The following is a 16,559-nucleotide window of genomic DNA, read 5'->3' as shown; positions in this document are numbered from 1 at the left end:
TCCGTGAAATTCTGAATCTGCTTCTACAAGCAGACATTTTGGAAAGATTATTCACGGGAAAGGGGGGTGCGAAAGGGTGAGTGGTGGCTGGGGCTCCGGCAATGGTTTTCATCCCGGGGATGAACATGTTTGCAGGGGAAGTGGGTGAAATGTGAATCCTTCTAAGTTTCCGTGTCATTCATAAACTGGATTGGAAGAGATAAAAATCTCCCTGCTGTGAACACTGAAGCACATCAGAAACCAGCCCCCCTCTCTTCCTCAACAGAATGCTATCTTGGGTTAATTACAGCGCTACCTCTTCTTTTTACATGTGCAACTTTTCCTTAATGTGACTCCGGGAGAAAGAAGCCCATCAGATTCCTGCTGTTATTGATTACATTTTTCTCTGATCAGTTTCGTAGTTAAGTGAGTGGGGAGCACATGAGGCGGCGTGATGCAGGTGCACTGTTTTTCATTTTTGCGGGGAGGAGCCTAGAGAGAGGTGTGAGTCTGGTGGGTCCGTTGGGGCTTAGAGATGTTTTAATTGCATAGCTCAATTATTCCATACTTCCTTCTCTTTTTTTGTCTTGAGATCATTTGTTTGACAATCTCTCAGTGATTTGATGATTATCAAAGAGTATATAATAGACGACTGAATTAAAAAGCCTTTTTTTTTTTTTTTGATGTTGCCTAACTTTTTTCTCTTAGCTGAGAGTTGGTCTGCAGGTATAACCAGCACATACTTCTTGGTATAGAAAGATGACCTGTTTCTCCACTCTGCATAAAACTTCCTTTTCTCATGCTCTGTTCCTTTCTCAGAAGGGAAAGACTCCTACAAGGGGCAATTGCTGTGCTCCTGTGCTCCGGGAGGTGGTCCCGGTGTCTGGAGAACAGAGGCACAATTTCAGCAAGTCCTGCTAAGGTGCCTTTAGGATATAGCAAGACACTTGCAGACTGAGGATTTCTCCAGTTTTGTTTCTTGTTCTGTGAGGACGGGGATGGGAATCGGGATGGGAGAGGGGCTGATGTGCTGTTCCACTGAGCAAGGAACTTAGCAAGTTCAGCCAGTGTTCAGGTGGGTGATTTTCTTGGCTCTGGTCTATAAGGAAAAAGTGAAGGACAAGCAGGAAGGCTCCTTACATGGGCTAGGCCTTTCGGGGGGAGTGGAGAGACACTTGGCTGCAGCCACACAAGACTGAGCAGCTTGCCTTCTCCTGTGCTTGTCACCTTGGTTGCCTCTGATCTGTCCATGAAGTCCCTTCAGACTAGAGCTAGAGCCCTCCTTCTTATCCGCCCATCCCATTTCAGACCAACCCCTAAGTCTTTTGCCCAAATGGAATCAGTAACAGAGGCTCAGAAACTTCTGTTTGTCTACAGAAGCAGCTAACGTCTTAGCCACTGACTGTAGCTGCAGCTTTAGCGGCTTTTGATTAATCTCCTGGCTAGATAATCATTGAGAAAAAGGAAAGGGGGTTGGGGGGGAGTGTAACAGCTTTGGGCTGTCAGTGTGGCCAGAGCAGACTTCTGGAGACAGAACAGGCCTGGAGCCACAGATCGCCTCTGCTGCTTAACTGCATGACTGCAAACTAGTTGGCTTCCTAGAGCCTCAGTTTTACAGTACCTGCCTTTTCCTCCTTTCTGGGGTTGTTCCTAGCACCTCCTATTTTTCACGGCTGCTGCCACCACCATGCTCAGGGGTCAACCGTCCCATTTCTAGCACTTTGTTGTGCATGCATCATCTCTCTCACTAACTCGTGAGCCCTTGGATGTGTCTTGTTCACTGTGATGTCTTTGGGGGACCTATCTGATGCTTGATAGCAATGGCTGAGTGATGCTAGTATGAGATAGGTGATGTGCCCCGCACAAGAGGCACTCCATAAATGTGGCTTCCTCTCTTTATCTCCCCACTTCCACAGCTTCCTTTGGTTCCCAGCTTCCTTCACTCTAACATCTGTTCTGCTCCCCTTCCCCTTCACTGACCCAGCCCTCTCCTCAGGTCCCTTCTGCAGACCAGACAAGGCTACCTGGGAAGAGCTGGCTTGGTGTGAGCCCTGTTACATGGTTTGGGTCCACCAGGCACACAATCTTAGCAGCTGCTGAATGGGTGCTCTTAGGGGAGCAGCTTTGTGTGCCTGCAGTTGGTTACTTGGGAAGGGCTTAGAGGAAATTAGCTGAAATGCCACAGGCCTATTTTGAGCTCCTTCTTTGATGGAGTGGAAATAACATGGGATTTGGGTGCAGCAGACCTGGCCTTGAAGCACAAGGCTGCCATTTCCTTATTTTTGACCTTGAGCAGTCTCTGAACCTCCCTGGAAGCCTCTCTTCATCTATCAAGGAGGACCATGGGAGGAGCCTCACAGTGTGGTTGTATCACAAGTTAATAGCAATAACAAAAGCTAACATGCCTGAGACTGATCTAGGCTGAACCCCACAATAATTCTATGGGACACGTATGGTCATGATTCCCATTTTACAGATGAGGAAACCAAGACATGTAACGATTTAAGTATCTGACCTAAGGCTGCCCAGTTAGTGAGTGACAGCTGGGAGTCTAGTCTAGCAGCCAAGCTTAACGACCTACGGCTTACCCACTGTTCCTTGACCCAAGATACGACCTCACACTGAGGTGAGGAGAATGTCAGGTGATGGATGCTGGGGGGCTATGAAGTAGGGAGACCAAGCCCAACCTAGGGGGTGAAGGACATCCCCCCAGGAAGACAAGATATGTAAACTGAGATGTAGGAATGAGAAAGAGTTAGCTAGGCCAGGATGGGGGTGAGAGGATGAAGAGGAGCTGAGAAAGGGAAGAGCATCCTAGGCTGAGGGAACAGCATGTGCCAGGGTTTAAAGGTATGCACAAGTGGGAAAAGATGATTGCCCCATTTTAGGAAAAACATGCTAAGTATGGCCTATCTAAAGACAGTGATGGGAAATGTTTTAGGCTAAGACCTGGAGGCCATGGAAAGGAGGTTGGAGCCTAAGAAGCAACCCAGAGGAGCTTGGGGGACAGGGAATGTGAGAAGCAAACCCAGGGGCAGGGAGACACCAGGGCAGCTGTGGCAGGGCCCCCCAGCAATAGACAGTGGTGGCCTAGACCAGCAGTGGCAACAGGGATGGAAAGAAGTGGAGGTATTTGGGGGTGTTGGGGAGAAAATTAATGCATATTGGTGTGTGTTATTGAGATAGCCACTCTGAGGAAGAAGCAGGCTGGGGAGGGAGTGGGTGTAGGGAGGGGGGTGCTGAGAATTCTGCTTTGGTCGTGCATGTCCTTTTGCCACATTCTGTTGCCTCTTCACTCCCTGCTCCCATTCTTCCTCTCCTCAGCATGTCCATTAATTAATTAAGACTATAAATCATTCACTCCATTACATTCTATCCCCCCGCCCCGAATTAAGCCTCACAAACTCAGGGATTTTGGTCTGTTGTGTTCACATTGTATTTCCAACACTCAGACTAGTGCCCAGCGCATAGTAGGTGCTCTATAAAAAAGAATTTATTTGTTGGTACACAAATCTAAATGCATGCATCCAAATGCATATCCGCTCTGTGTCAGGCAATGTGCTGGGAGGTGCTAGGGAGGCAGATGAGATTAAAATACCCAAATCAGGGAGGTTGGCAAGCAGACAGCTAATTCTGGGACAGTGTGACCAGCCCAGGGAAGATCTGGTGTATGTGGCATTCCCCGCTGTGTGCTCCCACAGCCCCCCAGGAGTTCTCCTCTGTCGTACTTATCTCCAGATTTGGAATTTCGGTTTAATGGTGGGCACATAGTAGGCCCACAGTACATATTTGATGAATGTATGAATGAATAATAAATGAATAAATTGAAGACACATGCTACGGAAGTCCAGAAGGAAGCATCTATTTCTCCCTTGGAGTGGCTTCGATGGCAAGCTCACTCTCAAAGTCCCGGAGGAGTGGTCACAATTGGTCAAGGAGGAGAGGAGGGCATTGAAAGCAGAGGAACAGCACATACAAATACAAAGAGGTCTGAAGCAGTGTGAGCACTCAGGAGGTCGGTGTGGCTGATGGATGGACAGGAGGAAGGCTGGGGCTGACTCCAGAGAGACTGCTGTGCCCAGGGGGATGGGCCACCCATTGGTGTCACTGCCCTTGTGGCCCTTGCCCGGGGAAGAAGCAATGAAGCTGGGTTTGAATCCCCACTCTGCTGCTTGCTCTCTATATGACCGGGGTGAGTCTCAGTCTCCTCATCTGTAAATGGGGGTAATAGGTGCCCAATCCTTTCCTACCTGAAGTCCTTTGTACTTACTATTCCTTCTGTTGGAATGTTTTCCTCCCTAAACACTGGATCCCTGGCTCATCATTCAGGTCATTCAGGTCTTCGCTGAAAGGCCACTTCCAGGGTCATTGCTGGTCCAACGACATGCCACTCTCTACAACACTGGCCTGTTCTGTTCACGTCATTGCACTTGTTGCAACTTGACCTTTCTCATTTATCATCTGAAGCCTCTCCCTACCCACCTGCCTCTCCTAGGATGTTAGACCACATTGGTCTTGTTCATTATAGTATCCCCACTGCCTTGAAAGTGCTGGAAATATTGTAGGTGCTCAGAGAATATTTTTTGAATGAATGAATAAGGTCATGGTTGTAAGGATTAAACAACAGGGGCCAGATATAAGCATTTGGAAGATAGTGGGAGCAAGCCTCTAGAAGTTCCTGACACTTGGTGGGTGGGGGTAGGGGGGAAAGGGGAAGGTGGTTCCAAGATGCTACAGGAGGCCTGAGGGGGCACATGAAGGGGAGCCAGTTCCTACCGGTGTCAGGTCTGGGGAGGCCAGGTTTGCCCGGCTTCTCCATGTTGCTCCTCCTGGGCCTGCTCTGCTCTCTTGACCCCACGCACAGGCCACCATGGGTGTTCAGAGCCTTCTAGCCCCCAGAGCTGCTCAGCCCCACGCTAGAGCAGGTGCTGCGGGGAGGCCCTGATGGGGTCAGGAGGGAAGGAGATGCTCGGAGACATGGCAGGTTTCATGCCTTGTAGTGCTGAGGGCAGTCGAGAGAGCCTCAGGGAGCCCCAAGGGTCTGCTGCCCGAGGAGGCTGGAAGAGTGGGCTCCCTGCCCCCCAGCTCGTAATAGAGTATGTGGGGTTAGCCCTGAGACTGGTGAGAACCAGAAGCTGAAAATCCACACGTGGAGATGGCCATGTCCAGAAATCCCACAGAGAAGGAGCTTTCCCACCCAGGACTTGCAACCCCAGTCCGAGCTCGGAATCTGCAAGGCTCTGTCCCACTCCGCGCCGTCCCCCCGCTGGTGTGCTAGTGCTCCAGGAGCTCAGCCACGGTAAAGAATCTTATGATAGAAAATCAGTCATAAAGTTACAGAGTAGAAAAAAATAATACAATAAAGAGGACACGTAAAGATGCAGAAGTGAAGGTAGACACAGAATGTTAAAGGGCAGAAGGGCATGGCGAGAAGGCGATTTCCAGGGACTCCTTAGGGAAAAGGAATCCAGTGATGGCACAGGTGACAGGGAGGCAGTGCTCCTGGATAAGCAGCTTTGGGAGGGGACAGGGAGTGGGTCCTGGGTGTCTTCATGACCAGGCTCAGCCAACTCGAAGCCCCTCCTCTGCCACTTCTCTCTCTCCCTCTTCTCCTCCAGTCAAACCAGACTCCATGCCTGGATCCCACCGTCCCACACCTACCCTAGGGCCTTTGCATCACAGTTTTGGTGTCTGAAATGCCTGTCTTCTGGCAACTGATTCAATCCCTCCTCCCCACAGCCATGTCTGCTCAGAGGCCCAACTGACCACCCGATAGAGGAGCCCACCCGCCCCTCTGCCATCATTCTTTACCTGCTGAAATTTTCTCCTTAACCCTTAACAGCACCCCCTGCCCCTGCAACCTTGTGTACACATTTATTTTCTGAATTCTAGTGTAAGGGTAGGGGGCTGGGCGATTATTATTATCCTCCTTGCCTCTCGAACGGTGTCTGGCACATAGTAGGTGCTCACCAAGCCCATGGGCCAGTAGGAGGAGAAACAGAAGAAGCTCCAGCACATGAGAGGGGGCAGGAGATCGGAATGGCCTGGTTGGAATATCCCGGGAGAGTTGGCCTGGAACTCTGCACAGGGAAGCCAACAGTGTCTTCAGAAGATCCTGGAGGTTTCTGGGAGGAAGGGGTGGGGACTTCCAAGGTTCTGGGGCAAAGTAGAGAACTTGGCCATGTGACAAGCAGGAAAATAAAAGGGAAGGAAGGCACTCCTCTCTGTGCAGATTTCAGGCGGATCAAGTGGTGGGGGTGCTGCTGAGGCGGCAGGGCAGGACCACGCAGGAGCCGAGGGGTGGGGTTCACATGCTTCCGTGCAGCCTGGCCTTGGGCAAGTGACCAGACATTCCCAAGTCTCGGCTGGCCTGACTGGAAAATGGGGCACCGCCACCAGCCTCAAGGGGCTGCGCTGACAATGAAATGAAATAAAAAAGTACTTCTAGTGCCTCCTTCGTGGTAAGCCCTAAATAAATATTAGCTGCATGTTGAGCTCCTATTGGGTGTTATGTGCTTTGAATAAAACACAAAAGTGAAAAAGATGTGGTCCCTGCTCAGAGGCAGTCAAGTGGAGAGAGACAGGCCAGCGGACCTCAGCCTGATGCCGATGGAGGGCGGAGGCGGGCACGCGGGCACCGTGAGCGGGCGAGGCAGTGCCACCTGGGTATAGGGCATGGGACTTGGTGGCAGCGGAGCCGGGGGGCATGAGTGGAGGACAGGAGCAGGCAAGGCCACGCACAGGTTTCTAGGCAGAGGCAACGGAAGGTCCAAAGACAGAGGAGGTGAAACATTCACTCACCAAGAATTTGCTGGAAAATAGACACTTAAAAAGGTTTAGAGAATCAGTCTCTACATCTTTTAATTATTTTTAGTGGAAGAAGTTTGGGAGAGTTTTGCAAACTATCTGTTAAAAATTAAAAGGACATTGTCTGAGACAATTTTTTTGGTTGAGCACCTGCTACGTGTCAAGGTGCATGAGTGAGGGAGCCTGGATCCCGGCCCCGGGATTGCACACGCCCAGGAGGCAGACCCTGGGGGATCAATTATAAATGGATTGTTTAATTGCAAGCACGTGTGTTTGGGGGGCTGCAGGTGATTCTGTTTTGCCAAAGCGCTGGGGTGGGGGTGGGGGTGGGGGTGGGGGTGGGGGAACCTAGCAGAGATCAGGCTGGCAGCGGAGGTGGGCCAGGTCAGGGAGCGCCTTGCATCAAGCACAGTACTTACTGGGTGACTGCTGTGTGCGGGGCCTGCCAAGGGGACACCAGGGTTGGCGCTGGCAGGAACCGATGACCCAATGTGCAGTGGCAGGAGCACAGCCTGGAAAAAACAGGGGGAAAGGCTTCCCGGAGGTGGTGACTTTGCCTCTTCCTCCAGTGGAATAGAAGTCCCAAGGCCAACTGGCCTGCCTTTCAGCAGGGGGCGGGGTGGGGGGGCTTCTGCACCTGCAGGCTTGAAGGGACACTAGTCCCGCCCAGGGGTGGCCCCAGAGCAAAGGGTTCTGGGCCAGGCAGAGTTCCTTCTCTAGGCCTTGGATGTAAGGGAGGGAGGAGTTGGCATCACACTGAGCTGTTGACCCAAAGACCAGAGCGTGGGGAGGACCAACAGGCTGCCTCTGTGCGGGGCGGGTGGGGGGGGGTGGGCAGAGCTAGAAGTCCTGCCTCTGCCCCTGCCTTAAGGCTGCGTGAGCTCCAGAGGGTTAACCGGCCTCTCTGCCTCTGCGTGCTCCTCTGTAAAATGGGCACCGTGGTGGCTTTATGGGGCTGTTGTCATCATGAAGACTGAGCGCCAGTCTCGCCTTGGCAGCTTTACAAATGACTCGTCGTGACGGCCTGCCGAGCGTACCACCCATTGTGCAAGTGTGGCTGACCCTGTAGGAGCCGTCAGGACGGCTAAGGGGTGGGGTGCTCCGTGGGAGGGGCGGGCAGCCCAGCGGAGCCTGCGGGATGCGGCCCAGCACCCCTGGCCTGCCCTGGGGCACACACAGCAGGTAGAGACCTTGCCTCCTGACCCGATGGTTCTACAGGTGTCAGGTTCCTCTTTCCCTAACATAGCGCTCCCTTCTCCAACCCCTGGGCGCCCGCGGGCCCCTGTCGGTGTCTCTTGCACGTTGTGGGCTCTTCTCTGAGCCACTACCTTCCGGCAGGATAACGCATCCCCCTGCCCCAGGGCCCGCGTGGACTTCAGGCCGAGGGGCTGCCTCCTGGAGGGACATGGGGCCCCTTCCAGGGACCACGGGTGGCGGCAGGTGCAGCCTGGCCCTCACCTCCTTGTGCTGCAAATACGGTTTGTCGTCTGTCTTGGTAAGTCCTGAGTCCTGGAGAGGCTGGATCCTTCTCCCTGGAGCTCGTCACTGTGTCCTTCGCATCTCGCGCAGACGTTGGCACAGAACAGGCTCTCAGCAAGTGTTTGCTGATAAATGGGGTGGGAGTGGGTGGAGGGAGAGAGAAGAGGAGCAGAAGTGATACAGCAGCACATCTTCTTCAATGACGGGGGTCCTCGTGACCAGGTTTGTTGAGCGCGGCCTCTGTGCCGGGTGTGCTGCGCATCTCGGATCCTCACAGTGAGCCCTCCAGGGGACGTCTGTCGTGGTTCTCATTTTACAGGTGAGAAATCCCAGCACAGAGAGGTTAAGCAACTTGCCCAAGGTTGCACAGCCAAGAAGCGACGGAGTCAAGATTCCAGCTCTCATGCTTTCAGGCTGTAGAGTCTCATAGCTGTTGATTGCCTACTGTGTGCCCCCCTCTTTGTCCTTTAATACTACAGAAAACCTGGGGAAACTGAGGCTCAGGGTGGTGGACCTGCCAAGCCAAACCGCCAGCAAATGGCAGATTCACGATGATTGGCACACAGCTCTGCCTGTATTTGGTTTCTGTCCCAGCGTGGGGAGAGGTCCTGTGGGTCAACCGTCCCTCCCCTTGCCTGAGTCAGTGGCAGGTGGGCATCTACTGGGCTCCTGCCTTCTTCCTGGCCTCACACCCAGGCCTGCGTCTGCTGCTAGGGGGTTATCACAGAATAGAGTATCAGAAAGAACATTGAGTCTGGAGCCAGAAGACCGGGTAAGAGCCCCAGGGACATTGTGGAAGATGCTTCCCCTCTCGGAGGCTCAGTTTCTTCAGCTTGGAAATGGGAGGAATCACATGGCTCCCTGAGTTTATGCCAGATTCATTCAGACCATGTACCCCGGGCCACATGGAACCTCGAGAGCGCCCGGGAGGAAGGGGTGAGATGGAGGCATCTCCTTGCTGGGAACCTCCAGTGAGCTCCACACTGTGAGGCCCGGCCCCGTGCCCTCCAATCTTGTCCGCTTTATCCCCCCCAGGACCCCGACCCCACGTGGACGCTGCGTCCCAGCCACACTCACCTTTTTCCCCTGGGATCCGTGTGGCGATAAGGTGCAGGGGGCTTAGCCGGGACAATACCACACACGCTGGATTTCTCGGTCTTTCCTTTTTCCTTTCGCTTGCCTCCCTCATCCCTTCATCCCCGTGTAAATAACCAGTGTATTTCCAGTATTTTTCCACATGTTCACCAATTGTAAACAAAACATCCCTGCAGCTAACGTGCACACGTGAACACACACCTGCGTCTGTTCCCACGCATATGCAGGTGTAGGGCCTGGGCACTGTTTCACAAAGGGGGGCCGCGTGAGGCCCCCCTCTGCATCTTGCTTTATCGCCCAAACAGCAACACCTGTGAGGCTCTGAGTCAGCTGCAGTAGCCCTAATTCATTCTCGTAATGGCATCATTATATTTCAGAGTGAGCAGTGACTATGGCTTCCTCATCCGGTCTTGTCCTGATGGGCATTCGTTCTACATCCTGTCCTCCGGCTGCACCCGAGCCTGCAAGCAGTGCAGCAGTACACACCCTGGACATGTGTCCTTCAGCGGGAGCTCTTCAGTGGACTAGAGCCCCAGGAGTCGCATAGTTGACGGGTGTATGTATTTTTTATTTCAGCTCGCTTTCCAACAATGCCGTACCTTGTCACCTTTCCAACAACAATTTTATGAGTCTACTTACCCGCATCCACACCAGCAATAGGTGTTAGTAGTATTTTTAGTTTTTGCCAGTCTGATGGGGACAAAGTGAAATCTCACAGTTACTCCAATTTCAGATTCCCGTACAATTAGTGAGTTAGTGCCTCTTTCCATATGTTTGTTGGACATCTGGATTGGCACCACATCCTGCCGAGTCTTATCTTTTGACTCAATCCTCCTCTTGAGTTTCTTATCAGTTTGTAAGAGCTCGTTGCATATTATAAATATTAACTTTTTATTTGACATCTGTGCTGGGAATAGTTTATTTGAAGGAAAATGGCATATAACCTTATATTAGTTTCAAGTGCGCAACGTGATTGGCCCCTTGTATACACTGCCAAATGTCAAATAGTTTTATAGTTTTATACTTGGATTCCTTATTTTCACATTGACTTCATGAATGGAATCTGTTGCCACAAAAGTAATTTTGGGAAGTATAATGTCTTTTTTTTAAATCATTTTTTAAAATTTTTATTTATTTATTAATGATAGTCACACAGTGAGAGAGAGAGAGAGAGAGAGAGAGGCAGAGACACAGGCAGAGGGAGAAGCAGGCTCCATGCACTGGGAGCCTGACGTGGGATTCGATCCTAGGTCTCCAGGATCGCGCCCTGGGCCAAAGGCAGGCGCTAAACTGCTGTGCCACCCAGGGATCCCCAGTATAATGTCTTTTTATGTATGACTTTTTTTTTTTTAGTTAGTTAGTTAGTTAGTTAGTTAGTTAATTAATTAATTTAACAGAATGAGAGCACAAGTGGGGGGAGTAGGAGAGGGAGAAGCAGGCTCCATCCCAGGACCCTGGGATCATGACCTGAGCTGAAGGCAGACGTTTTACTGACTGAGCCACCCAGGCACCTAATTTTCTCATTTTCTTATGCACTGAAACTGATCCTGTCCTCTTCTCCATTTTATCCCAAGATATTTATTGTTTTACTTTATTTTTTGGATGTTAACTCGTCAATCCATCCAACGTCAAGTGAGGTTTCCACTTTCTTGCAAAAGAGAGCTGGTTGTGCAAGGTTCATCAATTAAACAATTATTCCTTTTCCAACTGAATTGAAATATCATCTCTGCCCCATACTGAATTCCCGTGAATATGTTGCTCTAGTCCTGCTCTTTCTGTTCCACTGATCTGTGCATGGCTTCCCCACCGCACCAACTGAATTTGGTAACAGGGGCCTCCATAGGTTCTCACTTCTAGTAAGTCATGTTCTTACTTGATATTTTCCCTTGTGTAGGATCTGGTTATTACCAGGTCTCCCTTCTTTGCGAACTTTGAGATTATTTTAGCCAATGGCATGTTGGTCACCACTGGATCCCAGTGACTTACGTGGGGTCAAGTGTCCAACTGGGGAGCAAGAGATAGTTGTTGAATGTTGCAACTGCACTTCTCTTTCCACAATGGACACGATCCTTCCACCTTGAGGACTGTAAAAGGCATTAAAGAGTAACATTCAAGGCAAAAGTGAGCTAACATGAAAATGGGTACAGGGTAGACAACTCTAACTAGAGAAAGCCGAAGAGATGTTGAGACTCTTGGAGACATTTAAAGCAAAAGGAGAGAATCATTGGTTTTTCCCACCCCTGTTTATTGAACAATACTGTATGCTGGGCCTTATTCTAGGTCTGGGGATTTAGTGGTAGCCAAGGCCAAGACAAAAGTTTGGTTTCTGGGGTGTGACAGTGGTGTTGTGCTCCTTATTTTTCAGTGTGATGATGATATTGTGGTTATAAAAAGAGTCCCTGTATTTTAGAGATACATACTGAAATATTTCCAGATAAAATTATATGAAGTCTGGAATCTGTTTCTAAATAAGCTAAGAGTGGGAGAAGTGAATGAAAGTACAGCTCAAACAAGGCTGAATTGATCATTATGGAAGCTTAGTGACGGTTTCATAGGGCTTAATGGCTTCATTGCATAATATTTATTATGCCACTCTCCCTACTTTTATCTATGTTTGAAATATTCCATAATAAAAAAGTTTTAAAAATGCATACAGAGCTTATTATGTTTCAGGCATTATTCTAATTGCCTTACATCCATTAATTCATCAGGTCCTCAAAAAAGCCCTGTCTTCGTCAGCTGGGGCTGCTATAACAAAATGCAGGAGGGCCAAAATTAAGGTGCCGGTGGACTCGGTTCCTGGTGAGAGTGCTCTTCCTGGCTTGCAGACGGATACCTTCTTGCTGTGTCCTCACAATGCAGAGAGAGAGCAAGTGAGCAAGCTCTCTGATGTCTTCTTATAAGGGCGGTGAGTCCCTCATGAGAGCTCCTTCCACAGATCCCACCTCCGAATACTGTCACATTGGGGGTTAGGACTTCACACAAATTTAGAGGTGGTGATGACAGTGGGGGACACATTTCAGTCCATAGTAAGCCCTACAATGTGGATATTATCATCCAAGTTGAGAAAAATAAGTCCCCACAAGATTCAATAACTTGCCCAGGATCATTGCTGGTAGGAGCAGAACTGTCTGGCCCCAAAGCCCTGCTGTCAAGCATTGTGTTCTATTTTTTTCTTTTAAGATTTTTTTTAAGATTTATTTATTCATTTATTATTATTATTATTAATTATTCATTCATTCATTCATTCATTCATTCATTCATTCATGATAGATATATAGAGAGAAAGTGAGAGGCAGAGACACAGGCAGAGGGAGAAGCAGGCTCCATGCCGGGAGCCCGATGCGGGACTCGATCCTTGGACTCCAGGATCGCGCCCTGGGCCAAAGGCAGGTGCCAAACCACTGAGCCACCCAGGGATCCCCTTCTTTTAAGATTTTATTTATTTATTTGACAGATAGAGAGCACAAGCAGGTGGACCCACAGAGGCAAAGGGAGAAACAGACTCCCCACTGAGCAGGGAGCCCAATTCAGGGCTTGATCCCCAGGACCCTGGGATCATGACCTGAGCCAAAGGCAGATGCTCAACTGACTGAGCCACCCAGGCGCCCCCACTGTGTTCTACTTTTATGTCTCTTCATTCCAGTGAGCCTATAAATGAAGAGCTTTATATAAAACATATGATATAATATCTGTAATAAAATAATTTCATATAGCAGAAAGGGCTATGAAAGATTAAAAAATAGAATTGTGGGAGAGCAAGAAAGAAGGCCAGCAGTGGGAAGAGGAGGGTCTAAGGCGGTCGGGGGTGGGGGTCAGGATCCTCCTTCAGCAAGTATGGCCAGAGAAGGGTCCTCCAAGGAGCCAAGACCTGAACAAAGATGGGGAAGCCGTGTGGAGGTCTGGGAGAGACGTTCAAGCAGAGGACTGACAGGTGCAAAGACTCTGAGACAGAGACAAGGGGTTTGGTGGGGCTGGAACACTGTCGGTAGGGATGAAGGCGATGTAAGCAGGGTGGCAGGAGCAGATCTTACTGCAGACCGTGGTGAGGCACTTACAGGTTCAGACAGAGGAACTAAGAGATCTCAGTAGGATCAAAACGATTTATTGGATTTATTAGCCCAATGATCATTTAAATACATTTTCCTACATTTTGCTGTGCTAAATTCATCTGTAACAGAAGAATAATTTAATTCCGAAGCCAAATTAACTGCTCTTTGCCTTCTTGCGAAGTCACCCGCTTTAATTTTTTTTTTTTTGCATAACTTGATTCAATTTTTCCACTCTTGCCACATTTTCTCCAGCTCCTACACACTTTTTGAGGTGGTTATAACGTTATTATCTTATTATTAGTCACTACCAGGGATAATTCACTTTCCAATTGATCTATGCTGCTTATAAAATGCCAGATCTACTGGAAGCCAAGGAAGCAAGGGGTTAGTGACTCCTGAAAGCCAGTGTAAACAGAAAACTGTGCATGAGAGGCTGGGGGCCAGGCTTTGCCGATCTCTGATGAGGTGAATTTACCTGGTCGAAAAGGGCAAATGTCAGAAGAGCATCTACGTGGCAGTTTGTCATGGGCGTAGGTGGCGATAGCTGCTTGCCTCAGATTCATGTTATGTGTGCTTAATATTTCTCCTGGTTCCTGCTAGTTTGTATTTGTTCTAAGTATCCAGCAATGTCAAGTTCAGTGGATTCTGTAGATACACTGCGTCCAAGCACAATGTTTCCCTTGAAAAAAAATTGCTGGCAACACCAGGACATTTGTCCTGTAGCCTTCACACAAGCCACACATATGAGGGTCAAGTGGGAATGCGTATGTGGGGGCCAGCTGGCCCTTCTGCCGTTGTGATGCGAGCCTGGAGTGTCAGTCATGGACGAGCAAGGTTTGGGGTATAGACGTTTGCTGCTTTATTGTATGCCAGGTTCACCTCTGATGTTGCAAGTTGGAAAAAAAAAGGCTGAGGACCAGATAATAGATGGACAAAAAGAAGAGGCTATAAAATAAAACTTATTCTTTGGGTAAGGGGATACCATTGAAAAGACCTTTTATTCTGAAGGAGTGTTCCTGGTCTCTCCTTTTAGGCTGTTAGCTAGTGAGGTTTGGCTGAGGTTTTTTTTTTTTTTTTCCTTTCTGATTCTTGATTAGTTTTTTTGTCAGGGGGCGGGGGTGTGTGGAGGCCACAGAATCAAGAAGAAAGGGGCAGAAGGAAATGACAAGCCCTCATTTAAGGCTCAGTGGGGGGAATTTTTCAGGGTGCTGGAGGAAAGCATGTAGAAGGAACTGGAGAGGAGGTGAGAGAGACTGATGGGAATGGGAAGGCAGATTTTAGGAAATTCTGCTGCAGTGTGTGTGTCCCTCTGTGGTGTCGGAGACACATAATTAAGGAGCTTGAATTATCTTGAGTGTTTTGGTTGTTGGATTGATTCTTTGTTACACACCCTTGTAGACTGGATCACATGAGCTATGGCTACAGCAAAGCTCCAGGGAGCCAAGGCCTGGATGCTCCGGGAGGCTGCTCGGGGTGGATGGCAGATTGGCTAAAGATTTGGTGAAAGTTCATGTCAAAGAAGACAACTTAGACGTTAGACATTTGTCTTTTGGTTTTAGGTGCTACATAAAAGAAGAAAAAAGAAGCCAAAAGAAATAAATAGCTCTGGATAGAGAATCAAGAGACCTATATATCTGTCTTTGCTAATTCATTAGATGGTCCTTTCCTTCATTCCGTAGATCTCTGAGTGATCAGTTCTACATGCCAGGCTGGAGCTGGGGGGAGGGTGCATATAAAGATACATTGTTCATCTTTCTGGGAATTTTGTGTTGTGTGCTGAAGGGTGGTGGGAGCTTATAGAGAGGCAACGGAAGGAAGGGAATTTTAGGCAGAGGGAACAGCATGTGCAAAGACATGAAGTTAAGTTTAAAATGGCAAGTCTTCCAGAAGCAGTGAGCAGTTTGTTAAATGAACCTCAAATCTAGAGTCCCTGTTGTTGGGAGAATATACGATTGATTTCCTAATTGTTGGCATTAAGGATGTTTCGTTTTTCATGATTATAAAGAATGCTGAGGCGAACATCCTAATACATAAAATGGTTTCTGAATTTTGCTGTACATTAGATTCCTACGAGTAAGAATCACAGTGAGTTTCAGTGGGAGAGTAACCCGGTGGGTCTTGCCCTGTGACTTTGTCCAGGTCGTCGGCCCTTCTGGGTTTCCATTTCCCTGTCTCAGAACACGGATCCCAGGAATGAAAAGACCTTCCTAGCTCTCACACGCAGACACCTGGTGGCATCTTCAAACTGTGCTTTGTCCGGGACTTGCGAGAGATCTGGATTCCTGCCGCCTGAGACAATTATTCATTATTTCATCTCAAGCATGTCACATCCCTCCTGTGTGCCTCGATTTCTCTACTGGCTCAGCAAAGATCCTATAAAAGGCTTTGGGGGCCCCAAAGTGGTGTTCATGAAGCTTCTTTAATGAAAGAATTCTATAGTCCAGAGCACAGAGCTTCCTTCCACACCAATCCTTGTATGCAGCCTCCTCCTTCTCTTGCTCTCCTGTCCCCTGGCCCATTGACCCCCTTCCTCCTCCTCAGGGGGCTGGAGGAGGATGCACCCTGGGAATGACATCCTTCCTGAGGGTGGCCACTAGCTTTATCCATGTTCAGCAGCTATTCGTCACCACCAAGGCGCCGATATGCCCTGAGCTCCTCTTTCTGGAACCCGTTCTCCAGAGACTGCACCCCTCCTCTGGGGGGGTGGTTCCTGAAGCTCTAATAAGGGCCAAACTCACTTCTTTTTTTTTTTTTAAGATTTTATTTATTTATTTGAGAAAGAGAGCGTGTGTGTGTGTGTGTGGGTGAGAGAGAGAGAGAGAGAGAGAGAGAGAAAGAGAAGAGAAAGAGAAAGAGAAAGAGAAAGAGAAAGAGAAAGAGAAAGAGAGACTGCACATGAGCAGGGGGAGGGGCAGAGGGAGAAGCAGGCTCCCCATGGAGCAGGGAGCCTGATGCAGGACTTGATCCCAGGACTCTGGGATCATGACCAGAGCTGAAGGCAGATGTTTAACCACCTGGGCCACCCAGGTACCCCCAAAACTTACTTCTTTCATGTGTCTTCAGTCTTGGGATTGGCCCACCACCGTCAGACCGGTCTGGAGGTGTTATCTTCTGTCTGCGCTGAACATACACCAACCAAGTAGTCAT

General features: G+C 49.2%; 1 long non-coding RNA gene across 1 annotated transcript in view; it reads left to right on the top strand.

Annotated features, from left to right (window-relative positions):
* Positions 1 to 16,559, top strand: part of LOC144323790 (uncharacterized) — a 29,581-nt gene that overhangs the window by 899 nt on the left and 12,123 nt on the right. The window lies entirely within an intron of this gene.

The sequence above is a fragment of the Canis aureus genome, chromosome 11 (genome assembly GCF_053574225.1).
Source record: "Canis aureus isolate CA01 chromosome 11, VMU_Caureus_v.1.0, whole genome shotgun sequence".
Lineage (NCBI taxonomy): Eukaryota > Metazoa > Chordata > Mammalia > Carnivora > Canidae > Canis > Canis aureus.
Note: the sequence above shows the minus strand (reverse complement) of the source record. Positions and strands in the feature narration are given on the sequence as shown.